Below are 14499 nucleotides of genomic sequence, written 5' to 3' on the forward strand. Positions count from 1 at the left end.
CAGGGGCTGGGTATGCACCCGCCTCTCGACCCCTTCCTGATGGTCCTTTTTCTCTGAGTCTGCTTACCCCGGCAGCAGGCAGGGATGCTAAGCCAGCATACCCCTTGTGCAGGGTGGCCTGCCAGGGGATGCCCCAGCTGTACTCTGATCGATTGGGCACTCTCAGTCTGTTTAGGGATGGACTGCTTTGCCAGCTTCGGCTGTTGTTTCAAGCAAAGCACTTCCACCATGCATGAACCGTCTGACTCGAGGGCCTGCCGCCTGGCAGGAGACCCTACCCAGCAGAGTGTAGGCCGAGTGGCACCGGCAGCTCATGCACCCCAGTGGTCTGACCCGAGCGGAAGGGGTTGGGAGGCGTCAGGCCCTCAGATGCTGCTGCCCAGCAGGTACGAAGGCCCCGCGACCATGCCATCACCACCCCTTTTTGTACCACCCCTCTCTGCCCAGCACATTTCCACAGCAGCTCGGAACGAACGTTCGGAGGGGTGCAGCTACCGCCAGGATCCGGCACCCCTGCGTCTCGCTCAGGCTGTGCCTCTGCCTGCCTCCTCCCCTCGGGGAGACGGTTAGGCCTGCCGGTGCCCATGTGACCTCACCTCTCCACACCCTCCAATGAGCGCTCCCGCTCTCATCTCTCGGGAGCCTGCCAGAGGAAGGAGCCCACCCGCCTGAGCGCTCCCGCCCAGGCGGGTGGGCTCCTTCCCCTGGCAGGCTCCCGAGAGATGGAGGGGTGCATGAAGGTTGCCAGTTGGTAAGATGGGCATGCAGCCCCTCTCTGTCAGCAGGTGCGGCTACCTAGTTGATCCTGCCAGTAGCAATTGTTTGCCTCAAAGATTAAGCCATGCACGTGTAAATACACACAGCCGGTACAGTGAAACTGCGAATGGCTCATTAAATCAGTTATGGTTCCTTTGATCGCTCCATCTGTTACTTGGATAACTGTGATAATTCTAGAGCTAATACATGCCGACGAGAGCTGACCTCCCGGGATGCATGCATTTATCAGACCAAGACCAATCTGGGCTCGCCCGGCCGCTTTGGTGACTCTAGATAACCTCGGGCCGATCACACGTCCCTGTGACAGCGACGATACATTCGGATGTCTGCCCTATCAACTTTCAATGGTACTTTCTGTGCCTACCATGGTGACCACGGGTAACAGAGAATCAGTGTTCGAATCCGGATAGGTAGCATGAGAAACTTCTACCACATCCAAGGAAGACAGCAGGTGCGCAAATTAACCACTCCCGACTCGGGGAGGTAGTGACGAAAAATAACAATACAGGACTCTTTCGAGTCCCTGTAATTGGAATGAGTACACTTTAAATCCTTTAACGAGAATCCCTTGGAGGGCAAGTCTGGTGCCAGCAGCCACAGTAATTCCAGCTCCAATAGCGTATATTAAAGTTGCTGCAGTTAAAAAGCTCATAGTTGGATCTTGGGATCGAGCTGACGGTCCGCCGCGAGATGAGCTACCGCCTGTCCCAGCCCCTGCCTCTCGGTACCCCCTTGATGCTCTTAACTGAGTGTCCTGGGGTCCGAAGTGTTTACTTTGAAAAAATTAGAGTGTTCTAAGCAGGCTGGTCGCCTGAATACTACAGCTAGGAATAATGGAATATGACTCTGGTTCTATTTTGTTGGTTTTAGGAACTGGGGCCATGATTAAGAGTGCCACTGGAGGTGAAATTCTTGGACCAGCGCAAGACGAACCGAAGCGAAAGCATTTGCCAAGAATGTTTTCATTAATCAATCAAATCATTTGCCAAGAATGTTTTCATTAATCAATCAAGTCGGAGGTTCGAAGATGATCAGATAATGTTGTAGTTCTGACCATAAACGATGCCGACTAATGATCCGGCGGCGTTATTCCCATGCCCCGCCGAGCAGCTTCTGGGAAACCAAAGTCTTTGGGTTCCGGGGGAGTATGGTTGCAAAGCTGAAACTTAAAGTAATTTACGGAAGGTCACCACCAGGAGTGGAGCCTGCAGCTTAATTTGACTTAACACGGGAAACCTCACCCGGCCCGGACACGGAAAGGATTGACAGATTAATAGCTATTTCTTGATTCTGTGGGAGGTGGTGCATGGCCGTTCTTAGTTGGTGGAGCGATTTGTGTGGTTAATTTTGATAACGAACAAGACACCTCCATGCTAACTAGTTACGCGACCCCCAGTGGTCGGCGTCCAACTTTTTAGAGGGACAAGTGGCGTTCAGCCACACGAGATCGAGCGATAACAGGTCTGTGATGCCCTTAGATGTCCAAGGCTGCACTCGTGCAACACTGAACGGATCAGCGTGTGTCTCCCCTTCGCCTTCAGGTGCGGGTAACCAGCTGAGCCCCATTTGTGATATGGATTGGAGATTTCAATTATTTCCCATGAAAGAGGAATTCCCAGTAAGTGCGGGTCATAAGCTTGCGTTGATTAGTTACCTGCCCTTTGTACACACCGCCCGTTGCTACTACCGATTGGATGGTTTAGTGAGGTCCTCAGATCGGCTATGCCGGGGTCAGCAATGGCCCTGGCGGAGCGCCGAGAATATGATCAAACTTGACAATCTAGAGGAAGTAAAAGTCATAACAAGGTTTCCGTAGGTGAACTTGCAGAAGGATCATTAATGGCGGAGCAGCCCGAGCGACTGACGGCGCCAGCCTGAAGCCCTCGGCCGCCTCCTGCAAGCACGCACCGTAGATGCAGGGCCCGCCCGAGGACCGGGCCTTCAGTGGGCTTCTTTCTCTGGAGAAGACCTGACCGACGCATGAGAGACTGGGGACGGGGGCGGCCCCTTTCTCCTGTTTCCCTTTGGGAGGGGCACAACGGTAGGCCCTCCTGAGATGGAACCTAAGCTCACACATCATCACCCGCGCGGCGGGGAAAAACCAAATGGCAGTGGCCTGGTACCACCCCCCTAGGAGGACCTGCTGCTGGCTATGCCCTCCTGCGCCCAACGTCCTGGCCCGACCGAGATCTGGGCGACTGAGGTTTGGCCCTTCTCATGTGACAGGGCTGCCTGAAAGAGAAGGGGCCAAGGGCCTGCAAGGGGCCCCTGGCTCCTCTCGGTGGGAGGCATGCGGGAAGGGGATCTGCCTGGCTCTTCCCTTCCGGCGCCTCTGGAATGGCTAAGGGTGGAGTGGGCTGTACAAGCCAGCTTGGTGCACGGCTTAGGGCTGCCCGGTGACGAATGGCTGAGAGGCAGGTGGGGCGATCCTCCCTTGATGCCAGGCACTCGGTTTGACCCGGTCCAGTGCGGCCGGGCCAAAGGGTTTGAAGACTCGTGCGGTCCCTCCTGGTTACTCCGGTAGGGACCAGCAGCTGTGAGGCTGCCTGCTCCTGATGCACCGGGAGCCTCCTTCCTCACATGCCGGTGAATGGGGGGACTCTTGGGCCGAGCTCCTAGCAATGTTTTTTCCTCGCAACGGTGCAGTCTAACTCCCAGAGGGGAAGCCTTGAATAGGGCGCCTGAGCCGTCTCGCCGCGCGGGTGGTGGACTGACGGCGTTGCCTTCCTCCCACCTCTCCTGCGCCTGCAGGTGGGTGAACATTTTCAAAAAGTTGCCTGTGACTCTTGGCGGTGGATCACTCAGCTCGCGCGTTGATGAAGAACCGAACTAGCTGCGAGAATTAGTGTGAATTGCAAGACACACTGATCATCGACACTTCAAATGCACCTTGCAGCCCCGGGTTCCTCCCGTGGCTACGTCTGTCTGATGGCCGCTCGGTCGTCAATCGCCCCAGCATTTCCCCCAAGACGTGGCTGAGGCTGTCGCATGGTTAGCTCCGCTTCCCCTTCATCCCCCCACAAGGTCAGACCCCCGATCGCCCTAGGCAGGGTCCCTTGCTGGGTCCTGTCGCAGACGTACGCTGCCGGCGCCTGGCACTGAGAAAGGGTCCAGCAACCGGTCCACCCCGGGACCCGTCCCGGGGTGCCTATCTGCATGTGTGTGGTGTCCCACTGGCTGCCAGCTCGCATGCGCCTCGGGCACCCACCTTCACGGCCGGCCTTCCAGCGAGGGCGAAACCACTCCAGATCTGATCCAGGGGAAAGAGGGCATGCGCTGCCGGGTATGCCAGGCCCCTGCTCTGGCAGGGGGTTGGCCTTCCCCGGCAGTCCTCCTTGAGGCTCCAGCGTTATTCTTCCAACTACGAACTCAGATCAGACGTGGCAACCTGCTGAATTTAAGCATATTACCAAGTAGAGGAAAATAGACTGACCAGGATTCCCCCAGTAACAGCAAGGGAAGATGGAAGAGCCCTGTGCCAAATCCCCGCCCGGCGGCGGGCGCGGGAAATGTGGCGTACAGTAGACCGACTCCCCGGCGTTGCTCAGGGGGCCCAAGTCCTTCTGATTGAGGCTTACCCCCTGGCACGGTGGGATCGGGTCTTCTCAGAGTCGAGTTGCTTGGGAAGGCTAAATACGGGTGCGAGACCGATAGCCAACAAGTACCATAAGGGAAAGTTAAAAAGAACTTTGAGGAGAGAGTTCAAAACCATCAAGAGGTAAACAGGTGGGGTTCGTGCAGTCTGCCCGGAGTATTCAACACAGTGGGAAGGTTAGTGACCCGGGAATTTCGGATCCCTTCCGTGGGAACGGTGGCCGGGCCCTTCCTGGCCCCCGAAGAGCACATTTACTCTGCGGTGGTGCGCTGCGACCGACTCCCGGTCATCTGGGAAGACTTTGGGGTGGAAGTCGGCCCTCCGCTCTGGCGGAGGATGTTCCAGACCCCCTGGCAGCAGCTTCGCCATGTCGCCGGGCCAAGGGAGATTCGACCACCTCCGAGCCCTCCCCCCGGCACCTGTCCCCGGCCGTCCCTCGGGGTGTGCCAGGGTGGTGAAAGGGGGGACCGGGCCCCCTGCTCCCGGCGTGACTATTGACTGGGGCAGACTGTTCTCAGTGCACCCCAACTGCATCACGCCGCGGGGAGGGTCTGCGGTGATGTCAGTTACCCACCCGACCCATCTCAAAACACAGACCAAGGAGTCTAACACATGCACGAGTCAGAGGGCCAAGCGAAACCCTGTGGCTTAATGAAGTTGAGGGCTGGCATGCGCTGATTGGGGTGGGATCCCGCAGCGCTTCCTGTGGCAGGCACACTACTGGCCTGTCTCGCCAGCTCCATTGGGGAAATGGAGCATGAGCGTGCATGATAGGACCCGAAAGATGGTGAACTATGCCTGGGCTGAGACAACTCTGGTGGAGGTCCGTAGCAGTCCTGATGTGCAAATCGGTCTCCGACCTGGGTATGGGGTGAAAGACTAATCAAACCATCTAGTAGCTGGTTCCCTCCGTAGTTTCCCTCAGGATTAAGTGTGGGCGCAAAATCCGTTCCGCTCGTGGATTTTGCGGATTTTCGGCAATTTCGCGAATCGCGCAAAATTGCCGAAAAAAACGTCCGCAAGCGGATTTTTTTTTTCAGTAGAGGGTGGCATCTTTGTGGATAAATATGCAGGCAGGACTCATTCTGGCACGATGCTCCTGTCACAAAAATTAAACCTCAACAGGAAGCACTTCTAGATATACTTAAAGCAGGTGCCAGAGTTGAAACTCAAATTCAGTCACGCGTTATATCAGCCCAAACAACTAGTGAGCATGGTCGAGACTAGGCAGGTGTGCTTCCTCCCCATATCTACTGCCTACAATTAGATGTAATCCTTGATGGAGGTCTTTGCATCCACGAGTTTCTCAAGCGCAATCCCTGTGTACTTCCTGTGACCAGGAGGCTGCTTCCTTCTCATCTGCTGCTCTGATCGTTCTCTGACCCTATTGTGAACTCGCATGGAAGCTCCACCCGTTTGGCCCCACACGCACTAGGGTATGCAACGTCTTTGCGCCCTTTCCTCACAAGAAGGACAGCTCACTCGAGGGACCTCTGCGCCTTTCGGCGCGGTGGCAAAATTACAGACACACGTGGTCACAGGAGACAACTCTTCTTGCCCTTGACGCAGCTGTAGTGTAGCAAAAGCCCCATACATTTACCCAATGAGGTAGCACTTACTGATTAGACAGTAGAAAGTACTCCAGTTGAGTAGAGATATGGCTCAACATGGTGGCATCTTCATGGATAAATATGCAGGCAGGACTCATTCTAGCACGATGCTCCTGTGCCCGAGTTGAAGCTCAAATTTAGTAACGCATTATAATCAGCCCAAACAACTGGTGAGCATGGTCGAGACTAGGCAGGTGTGCTTCCTCCCCATATCTACCGCCTACAATTAGATGTAATTCTTGATGGAGGTCTTTGCATCCACAAGTTTCTCGAGTGCAATCCCCATGTACTTCCTATGACCAAGAAGCTGCTTCCTTCTCATCTGCTGCTGTGATCGGTCTCTGACCCTTTATATACAAGAGGCATGTGAACTCGCATGGAAGCCCCGCCGTTTGGCCCCACCACACACACACTAGGGTACACAACATCACATTATTGCAAATGGCAAAAAAATCCGCGAGTTCGCAGGAAAATCGGTGAATTCGCAGATTTTTTTGTCATTTCGCGCAAACTCATGGACCGAGGATCCGCAAAATTCGTCCATACTTACTCAGGATAGGTGGCTCTTGAGCCCCCAGTTGTATCTGGTAAAGCGAATGATTAGATGTCTTGGGGCCAAAACGATCTCAACCTATTCTCAAACTTTAAATGGATAAGAAGCCCGGCTCACTGGTGTGGAGCCGGGCATGGACTGTGAGTGCCTGGTGGGTCACTTTTGGTAAGCAGAACTGGTGCTGCGGGATGAACCGAATGCCGGGTTAAGGCGCCCAATGCCGATGCTCATCAGACCCCAGAAAAGGTGTTGGTTGATATAGACAGCAGGATAGTGGCGATGGAAGTCAGAATCCGCTAAGGAGTGTGTAACAACTCACCTGCCGAATCAACTAGCACTGAAAATGGATGGTGTTGGAGCATCAGGCCCATACCCGGCCATTGCCAGCGCTGAGAGCCACGGGGGCTAAGCCGCGACAAGTAGGAGGGCTGCTGCGGAGCACATGAAAGCCTGGGGGAGGACCCGGGTGGAGCCGCTGCAGGTGCAGATCTTGGTGGTAGTAGCAAATATTCAAAGGAGAACTTTGAAGCCCGAAGTGGAGAAGGGTTCCATGTGAACAGCAGTTGAACACGGGTCAGTCGGTCCTAAGAGATGGGCGAGCACCATTCAGAAGGGATGGGCGATGGCCTCTGATACCCTCGGCCGACCGAATGGGAGTCGGGTTCAGATGCCCGAACCCGTAAAGGCGGAGATGGGCGCCCTCGCAGCATCCAGTGTGGTAACGCAAACGATCCCGGAAAAGCCAGCAGGAGCTCTGGGGAGAGTTCTCTTTTCTTTGTGAAGGGCAGGGCGCCCTGTAATGGATTCACCCCGAGAGAAGGGCCCGAGTCTCAGGAAGCATCACGGTTCCGGCGGCGTCAGTTAAGCTCTCGCTGGTCCTTGAAAATCCGGGGGAGATAATGCAAATCTCGCGATGGGCCATACCCATATCCACAGCAGGTTTCAAAGGTGAACAGCCTCTGGCATGTTGGAACAATGTAGGTAAGGGAAGTCGGCAAGTCTGATTCGTAACTTCGGGGTAATGATTGGTCTAAGGGCTGGGTCAGTCGGGCTGGGGTGCGAAGCAGGGCTCGGCGTGCACTATGGCTGGACGAGGCGCCTCCCTCCGGGGTGGCCACGACTCTGGACGCGATCCGGGCCCTTCATGTGGATCGCCCCAGCTGCGGTGGTCGTCTCTCCCTGTGCACCCTCTCCGGGGTGCGGGGCTGGCATTCTGCCTCGGCCAGCGTTCTGCCTCAGCCGGCGCCTAGCAGCTGACTTAGAACTGGTACAGACCAGGGGAATCCGACTGTTTAATTAAAACAAAGCATCGTCAAGGCCAGAGGCGGGTCTTGACATGTGCCGGTAACTGCCTCTGTAGTGCTAGACTCTGCGTAGAGAAGCATATAGAGACAGGCCAAACAAGGGTCTATCATGGCAGCAAGCATGATAGTGAGAAATGGCGAAGCAAATGAACCCAATTCCAGATGGGTTGTTCCTGGAGAATAAAAACCCTGTTAAGATGGCGTAAGGAGGTGCTGTCTTTCCCAGAAATCATTAACCTCCTCACCGAATTTGACAAACCAGCACCCGCTTCAAACAATGCAACAAGCAACAACGATTCAGCTCACGATATAAGCCCTAGTTCACCCTCCGTAGCAGAAGAAGCCACAACAATAGACCTCAGCAAATCCATTGAGTTTGTGGCCTCCTCAGCCAAGAATGACATTGGTACAGCAAACTTTGAAAATCTACCCGATGTGTACAAGGTCAGCAAAGATGTAGTAACAAAGAAAAGTGACTACACAAAAAAAGTCACTTATTGGAAGTACCCAAACAAAAAATAATAATAATAATAATAAAGCCATTTTTATAGCGCCTGGTTACATTCAAGACAGTGTGACCCCGCACTAAAATTGCTGCTGCTCCCAGAGAGACAGAAGTCCAGAAGCGAGTGGCCTAAGTCAAAGGAACAAGAAAGCTTTATTTGCGTGGGAAGAGATGGGTTTTAAGTCTCAGTCTGAATTTAGTTTCAGAGGGTTCCATGCGTAGATCAAGCGGAAGTTTATTCCAGTGTTTACTTGCTAAAAAAATCTGAAGGAGGGACCTCCCATTCTGGCCATGCGAATGTGGGGAAGTTTGAACAACATCGCTCCGGCTGATCTTAAGTTCCGGGTAGGGCGATGGATGGTAAGAAGGTTTCGCAAGTAACTTGGGCCCTTTCCCTGGGCAATGCAGTGTGCAAAGCTGAGTGCTTTAAACTTAATGCGTTCCTCAATAGGGAGCCAGTGTAGTTTAAATAATGCTGTCTTTCCCGATGCTCTACGCGGAAGGTTGAGCACGAGGCAAGCGGCAGCATTTTGAACGCACTGCAGTTGGTGTATGCCTTTTTTGCTTAAGCCTAAGAGCAGGGCATTGACGTAGTCCAGATGCGGTGTGACTAGAGCGTGGATAAGTGTCTTCCTGGCGCTGATGGGGAGAAGGTCAAGAACTTTGCAAAGAGTTTTGAGTATACCAAAACATCTCCCCGTGACTTTACTGACCTGTTGTTTAAAAGAAAGCTCAGCATCAAGCATGATTCCAAGATTTCTGATGGATTCCGCCGGGGAGGGAAACGTGCCCAATTCAGTGGGCCACCACGCATGTGACCAGGCAGAGGGGGATTTGCCAATGACCAGCAGTTCTGTTTTGTCGCCGTTCAGGCGCAGGCAGTTGTTGTTCATCCACCTTGCCACAGATAGCATGCAATTAGAAAAGTTGGTGGCGTCTTCCATCTGATTGTGCGTGAGTTTAATCATCAGTTGGGTATCGTCAGCATATGTGACAATATCCAGTCCGAAAGCTTCCACAATGTGAGCCAGGGGTTCCATGTAAAGATTGAACAACGTAGGGCTCAAACTGGAGCCCTGTGGAACCCCATGTCTCAGCTTCCGGGGGGAGGATTTGAATGGAGGGCAATGCATCTGAAAACTCCTGTTTTCTAGAAAAGATCTTATCCATTCATAAGCAGATCCCTCCACTCCTATGTCTGAGAGGCGAGACAGCAGCGTTGTGTGCAGCACAGTGTCAACAGCTGCACTAAGATCTAATAAAACCAACGCTGCTGTCTGGCCCTCATCCACTAACTGTCTGAGACATTCTGTGGAGAAGAGAACAGCTGACTCCGTCGAGTGGCCTGCTCTGAACCCTGACTGTGTGGGATGGAGGAGAGATTTCTCCTCAAGGTATTTCATGAGTTGGCTGTTAACCACCTTCTCCACAACTTTCACACAGAAAGGAAGAAGGGAAATGGGGCGGAGATTCTGTAGCTGGGAGATATGTACGTTGTTTTTTTTTTTCAGAGGGATGACTTGGGCCGTTTTCCATGCGCCAAGCACATGGCACTCTTGGAAGGATAGGGTGACCATGTGTCTGATCTGGTCGATCATGCATTCTAGGACTCCCTTACAGCGATTAGGAGGAATCACATCATAGGGGGAGCCGGACTGAATGCTGTTAGCAATATTAAGCAGGTCTTGCCTATCAGGTACTTTAAAGCAAGTCAGATGAGGTTTGATGGCAGAGTCATCTCCCACTTCCGCGTGTTTAATCGGCAGGTCCATGCCGCCTGTGAAAGTGGCATGTATTATATCCACTTTGTTTACAAAGTAATCTGCTATGTCATCACATAGCTCATTGGAGTAGGTGTCTTAGGCCTCAAGTCTGATGGGGACCGTCAGCTCTTTATAAATGGAAAAAAGTTCTTTGGTGGGGTTATCAGCAAATTCTATTTGTTCCCTAAAATGAGCGCCTTTGGCTGCTCTCACGAGTTTGTGGTATTTTTTTAGCTCTATTTTATGGGTTAGCTTACATTCAGGATTGTAATTTTTCCTCCAGCCTCGTTCGAGGTTTTTGCATTTGGCTTTGGCTTCCTTAAGCTCTTTAGAGAACCATGGGGCAGTTTTGGATTTTCTAGCAGGGGAATTGAGTGTCCATGGCGCTACTGTGTCCAGCGCCCTGGACATCCATTTTTCATAGTCGTCCCACGCCTCCAGCAGAGTATCGCTGCGGGGGGAGGCTCCTTGAGCAAGGTGGATTTGAAGGTTTCCTGATTAAACTTCTTCCAGTCTCTACGTTTCTGGGGCCTGGGCTTGCTCATCCTAATTTCCTGTGGGGCACCTTCGACCTCGAAGGGAGTAATAAGATGATCAGACCATGTTATTCTGATCGGGGTGGAAACTTTAATACCCTCCCAATTAGCGATTACAGGGTCCAGGAGGTGACCTAGTTGATGCGACGGGGACACTGATTGTAAGGTGAGCGTCAGGGATTTCAGTGCTTCAACCACAGCCTGTGCCTCCCCGCAGTTAATATCCTCGAAGTGGAGGTTGAGGTCTCCCAAGATAAGAATTTTTTTATACCGGAGCGCAGGCTGAGTTACCTGTCAATTGGTTACAGAACTGTGTGGTCCCGCCTGGAGGACGGTACAAGAGGAACCCCTTGATGATATTTTTAGAGCTTACTTTTGTCGTAAAAAAGCCACTCACTGTTGGGCAGTGTAGCCTTCTCTAAGGTGCATTGTAAATCACTTTTATAGATTAATGCTAGTCCCCCGCCTCTCTGCCTTTCTCTATCGATTCTGAGCAGACAGTAACCTGGGGGAATAGCTTCCAGAATTTCGGGCGCCGAGGCTTTGTCTAGCCATGTCTCTGTTTGGAAGAGCGCATCAAGGTCCCCCTCTGTCAACAGATCATGTATCTCTAGTTTGTGCTTTTTCATGGATCTGCAGTTTAATAATGTCATTTTTATTTTGGTCGGCACCAGCTCATCGCTCTTCTGCCGTTGGGTGGTAAAATTGCAAGTCTCGCAGTGAAGCGACGGCGAGTCCACTGACAGTGTATGGCAACAACTGTCTATAATTTCGGGGCATAGGGATAGTAAATCATTTTTAGTAAAACAAAATTTTTCCCTGTTAATACCATCACTATCAACGAGGGCATGAGGATCAGGGGTCTGGCCCCACGCCCCTTCCGGCCGCGGACGGGCGCAGACAGGCTGGACTCTGGCTTGACTCTGGCGCGAATGCGGTGCGTCCGCTGAACGTGTCCGCTGCGCGGAGTCATGGCCGTCTGTTTATGTAGAGGCGACTACAGCGCCAGGAGTGGGGAGCCCTACCCAATATGGCCGCCACCAAAGCACGCAGCCCGTGACCCGTGGCTATGACCCGCAACTCGGCCAGCAGCCTTGGGGAAATGTGAATTAAAAATATAAATGTGACTTGTGTGGAGACATAATGGGAACTTTTAAAGAACTGAGAAAACATGTCTCCAACAACCACATAGGCTTCTATCTTAAAATGTACTGTTCAAAATGTGACAAAGAAGCCGAATACCACAATATTGCATGCCATTATGCCAAATGTAAAGGAAGACCTCAAAAAGGAGAGCTGCCATTCCTGTGCAGCTTCTGTTCCCTCAGATTTGGAACAAAAATTGGTGTTTCTCAACATGCTCGGCATGCGTATCCAAGACCGCAAAATGAGGCTAGACTAGCAGCTCTAGCAAGCAGGAAACCGTCAAAATTATGGTCACAGGAAGAAATACTGCTACTAGCAGAATTGGAAAAAGTATATGAAAATAGGAGGAATATTAATGCGCTGATGGTTCCACATTTTGACAATAAAAACAGAAAACAAATTGCAGAAAAAAGAAGAGATAGAAGAGATAAAAGCAAATAATCTGCAAAAGATGTACTGCAAGCATCAAATGTTTCTGAAAATGACTCTTGCGATGAACCAGAGGTTACAATTGAAGTAACAACAGAAAAGCGCAGAGACTTTATCAATCGCAAACGTGCGCAAAAAATCAAGAACTTTGATGAGCTGGAAGACACAATCACAGAAATCGCGAAGTACACCCAAAACGTAGAGCAACATGATGCTGCAATGGATCTGATGGATGAGGTAGTGACTTATGTCGCAGAAAACACCACTGATATAAGTCCTACACCAGCAAGTGTACCAACAAATGAACCAGCAAGAGAACTCAATAATGAGCCTCTGAACTCTGCTCAAGATGAGCACCAGAATGCCTCAGTAAGAAACAAGATAAAAAAAGACAAGAAAAACGGAAGGCTTAATCGGACGCACAAGAAAAATTATGCCAAAGCAAAGGGCAGCTATAAAGTATACCAGGAAATGTTTCAAAAAGACAAAAAGCAAATTGCCAGGATTATCACTGATAGGGCAGAAGATGCCACTTACCAACTCAGTGCTGAAGAAATCTTTCAATATTACAAAAACATAATTGAGAAAGAAAACAAGAAAAATCCTAATTTCATGCCGATTGATCGGATACCAGAGGATTATGAAATTAGAAATCTATGTAAAGAAATAACACTGCTCAAAATAAATTATGCCTTTGAGAACTCCAATTTAAAGAAAGCAGTGGGGCCCGATAAGATTGGTCTGAATGACTTATATAAAGTGCACAGCAGAGAACCTAGACTGCTGCCCAGAATTCTATTGTCTTGGTTGATGATGAGAAGTGTACCAGAAATTATCAAAAAGAACCGATCAATTTTGATACCCAAGAATGTATCGATTAGTGAACTTAAAAAAATCAGTAACTGGCGTTCAATTACCATCGGTACTGCATTCATGAAGTTATTCACAAGAATATTAACTAAAAGACTCTCATTTTTTGTTGAATTGAATACGAGACAAAAAGGCTTCATGAAGTTGAGAGATTGTCTCGAGAATCTGACTCTCCTGCAAAATATCATAAAAGGGGCACGATAAAACAGTCACTCATTAGCAGTTGTGTTCATAGATATATCGAAAGCCTTTGACTCTGTCAGTCATGGTAAAATTATACAGAGTGTTGCAAGGCAAAGAGTTCCATCATACATCAGGGACATAATAAAAGACTTGTACACTGAATCAGCAACATCTTTCAAGGGAAAGAACAACGAAGCAACTCCTGAAATAACAATGAAATCTGGGGTCAAACAAGGTGACTCTTTATCCCCACTACTTTTAACGTTGCCATGGATCCTCTGATCTGTGCTCTTCAGAAAAATGGCAAGGGCTTCACATTTGGATCAGATGGTCTTATTGAGCAAATCACCGCTCTCGCCTTTGCCGATGACATCGCAGTACTCAGCAGTACCTGGGAAGGAATGAGTACAAATTTGAAAATCATTGAAAAGTTCAGTAAAAATACAGGATTAAAACTTAATGTGAAAAAGACACATGGATTTTATATCAGTCACCATAAAGATACAATCCCGGTTAACAATTGTAAACCATGGCAATTTGAAAAAGACAATATTGAAAATATTCATCCAGGAGAAAGTGAGAGATACTTCATATTGAACTTTGATTCACACACTGGCCATACAAGCAACAACAAAATTAATGAGGTTCTTGTCAATTGGGCTTAAACTTGATAATCTACCACTTAAACCCACACAGAAAATATAAATTTTGTGTCAGTACTTGGTACATAAACTATCATTCAAGTTGGAAATGACAGGAACAGAAGCAAAAACTTTAAATGCTCTGGATCAAACAATAAAAAAGTATGTCAAAGACTTTCTACACCTTCCTGCATACACATGTGATGATCTACTATACTCAAAAAGATCATTTGGGGGCCTCAGTATACCAAAAGTATGTACACAAATTGGTCTCAATAAAGACAATAGTTTATTGTATCTCAGGGCAGCTCCAGATCTGTACATACCACATTCTTTCATGTATGCAGGAGAAGTAATAAATGAAAAAATTGATAACATCATCAAAATGCACAAACTTAACATTTCAGATAGTGGGTTTATGAGTTATGATTTGAATTTGTTAGCAACATATGATTGGAGAAAAGAAGAATTTGAGAAATGGGCAAATCTCCCTGTCCAAGGTGATGGTATAAAATATTTAGCAAGTAATCCAACCTCAAACTTCTGGATCAGCAAGCATAACAAAATGAAAGAAAACCAATACATAG

General features: G+C 49.9%; 3 pseudogenes; all 3 read left to right on the forward strand.

Moving 5' to 3' along the window:
- The first annotated feature begins 792 nt into the window (after positions 1–792).
- On the forward strand, positions 793–2616 carry LOC147718386 (18S ribosomal RNA; annotated as a pseudogene).
- Positions 2617–3558: 942 nt separating this feature from the next.
- Positions 3559–3712, forward strand: LOC147718387 (5.8S ribosomal RNA; annotated as a pseudogene).
- Positions 3713–4164: 452 nt separating this feature from the next.
- LOC147718388 (28S ribosomal RNA) lies at positions 4165–7499 on the forward strand (annotated as a pseudogene).
- Positions 7500–14499: the final 7000 nt, after the last annotated feature.

Source organism: Lissotriton vulgaris, chromosome 4_1 (assembly GCF_964263255.1).
Source record: "Lissotriton vulgaris chromosome 4_1, aLisVul1.2, whole genome shotgun sequence".
Classification (NCBI taxonomy): Eukaryota; Metazoa; Chordata; class Amphibia; order Caudata; family Salamandridae; genus Lissotriton; species Lissotriton vulgaris.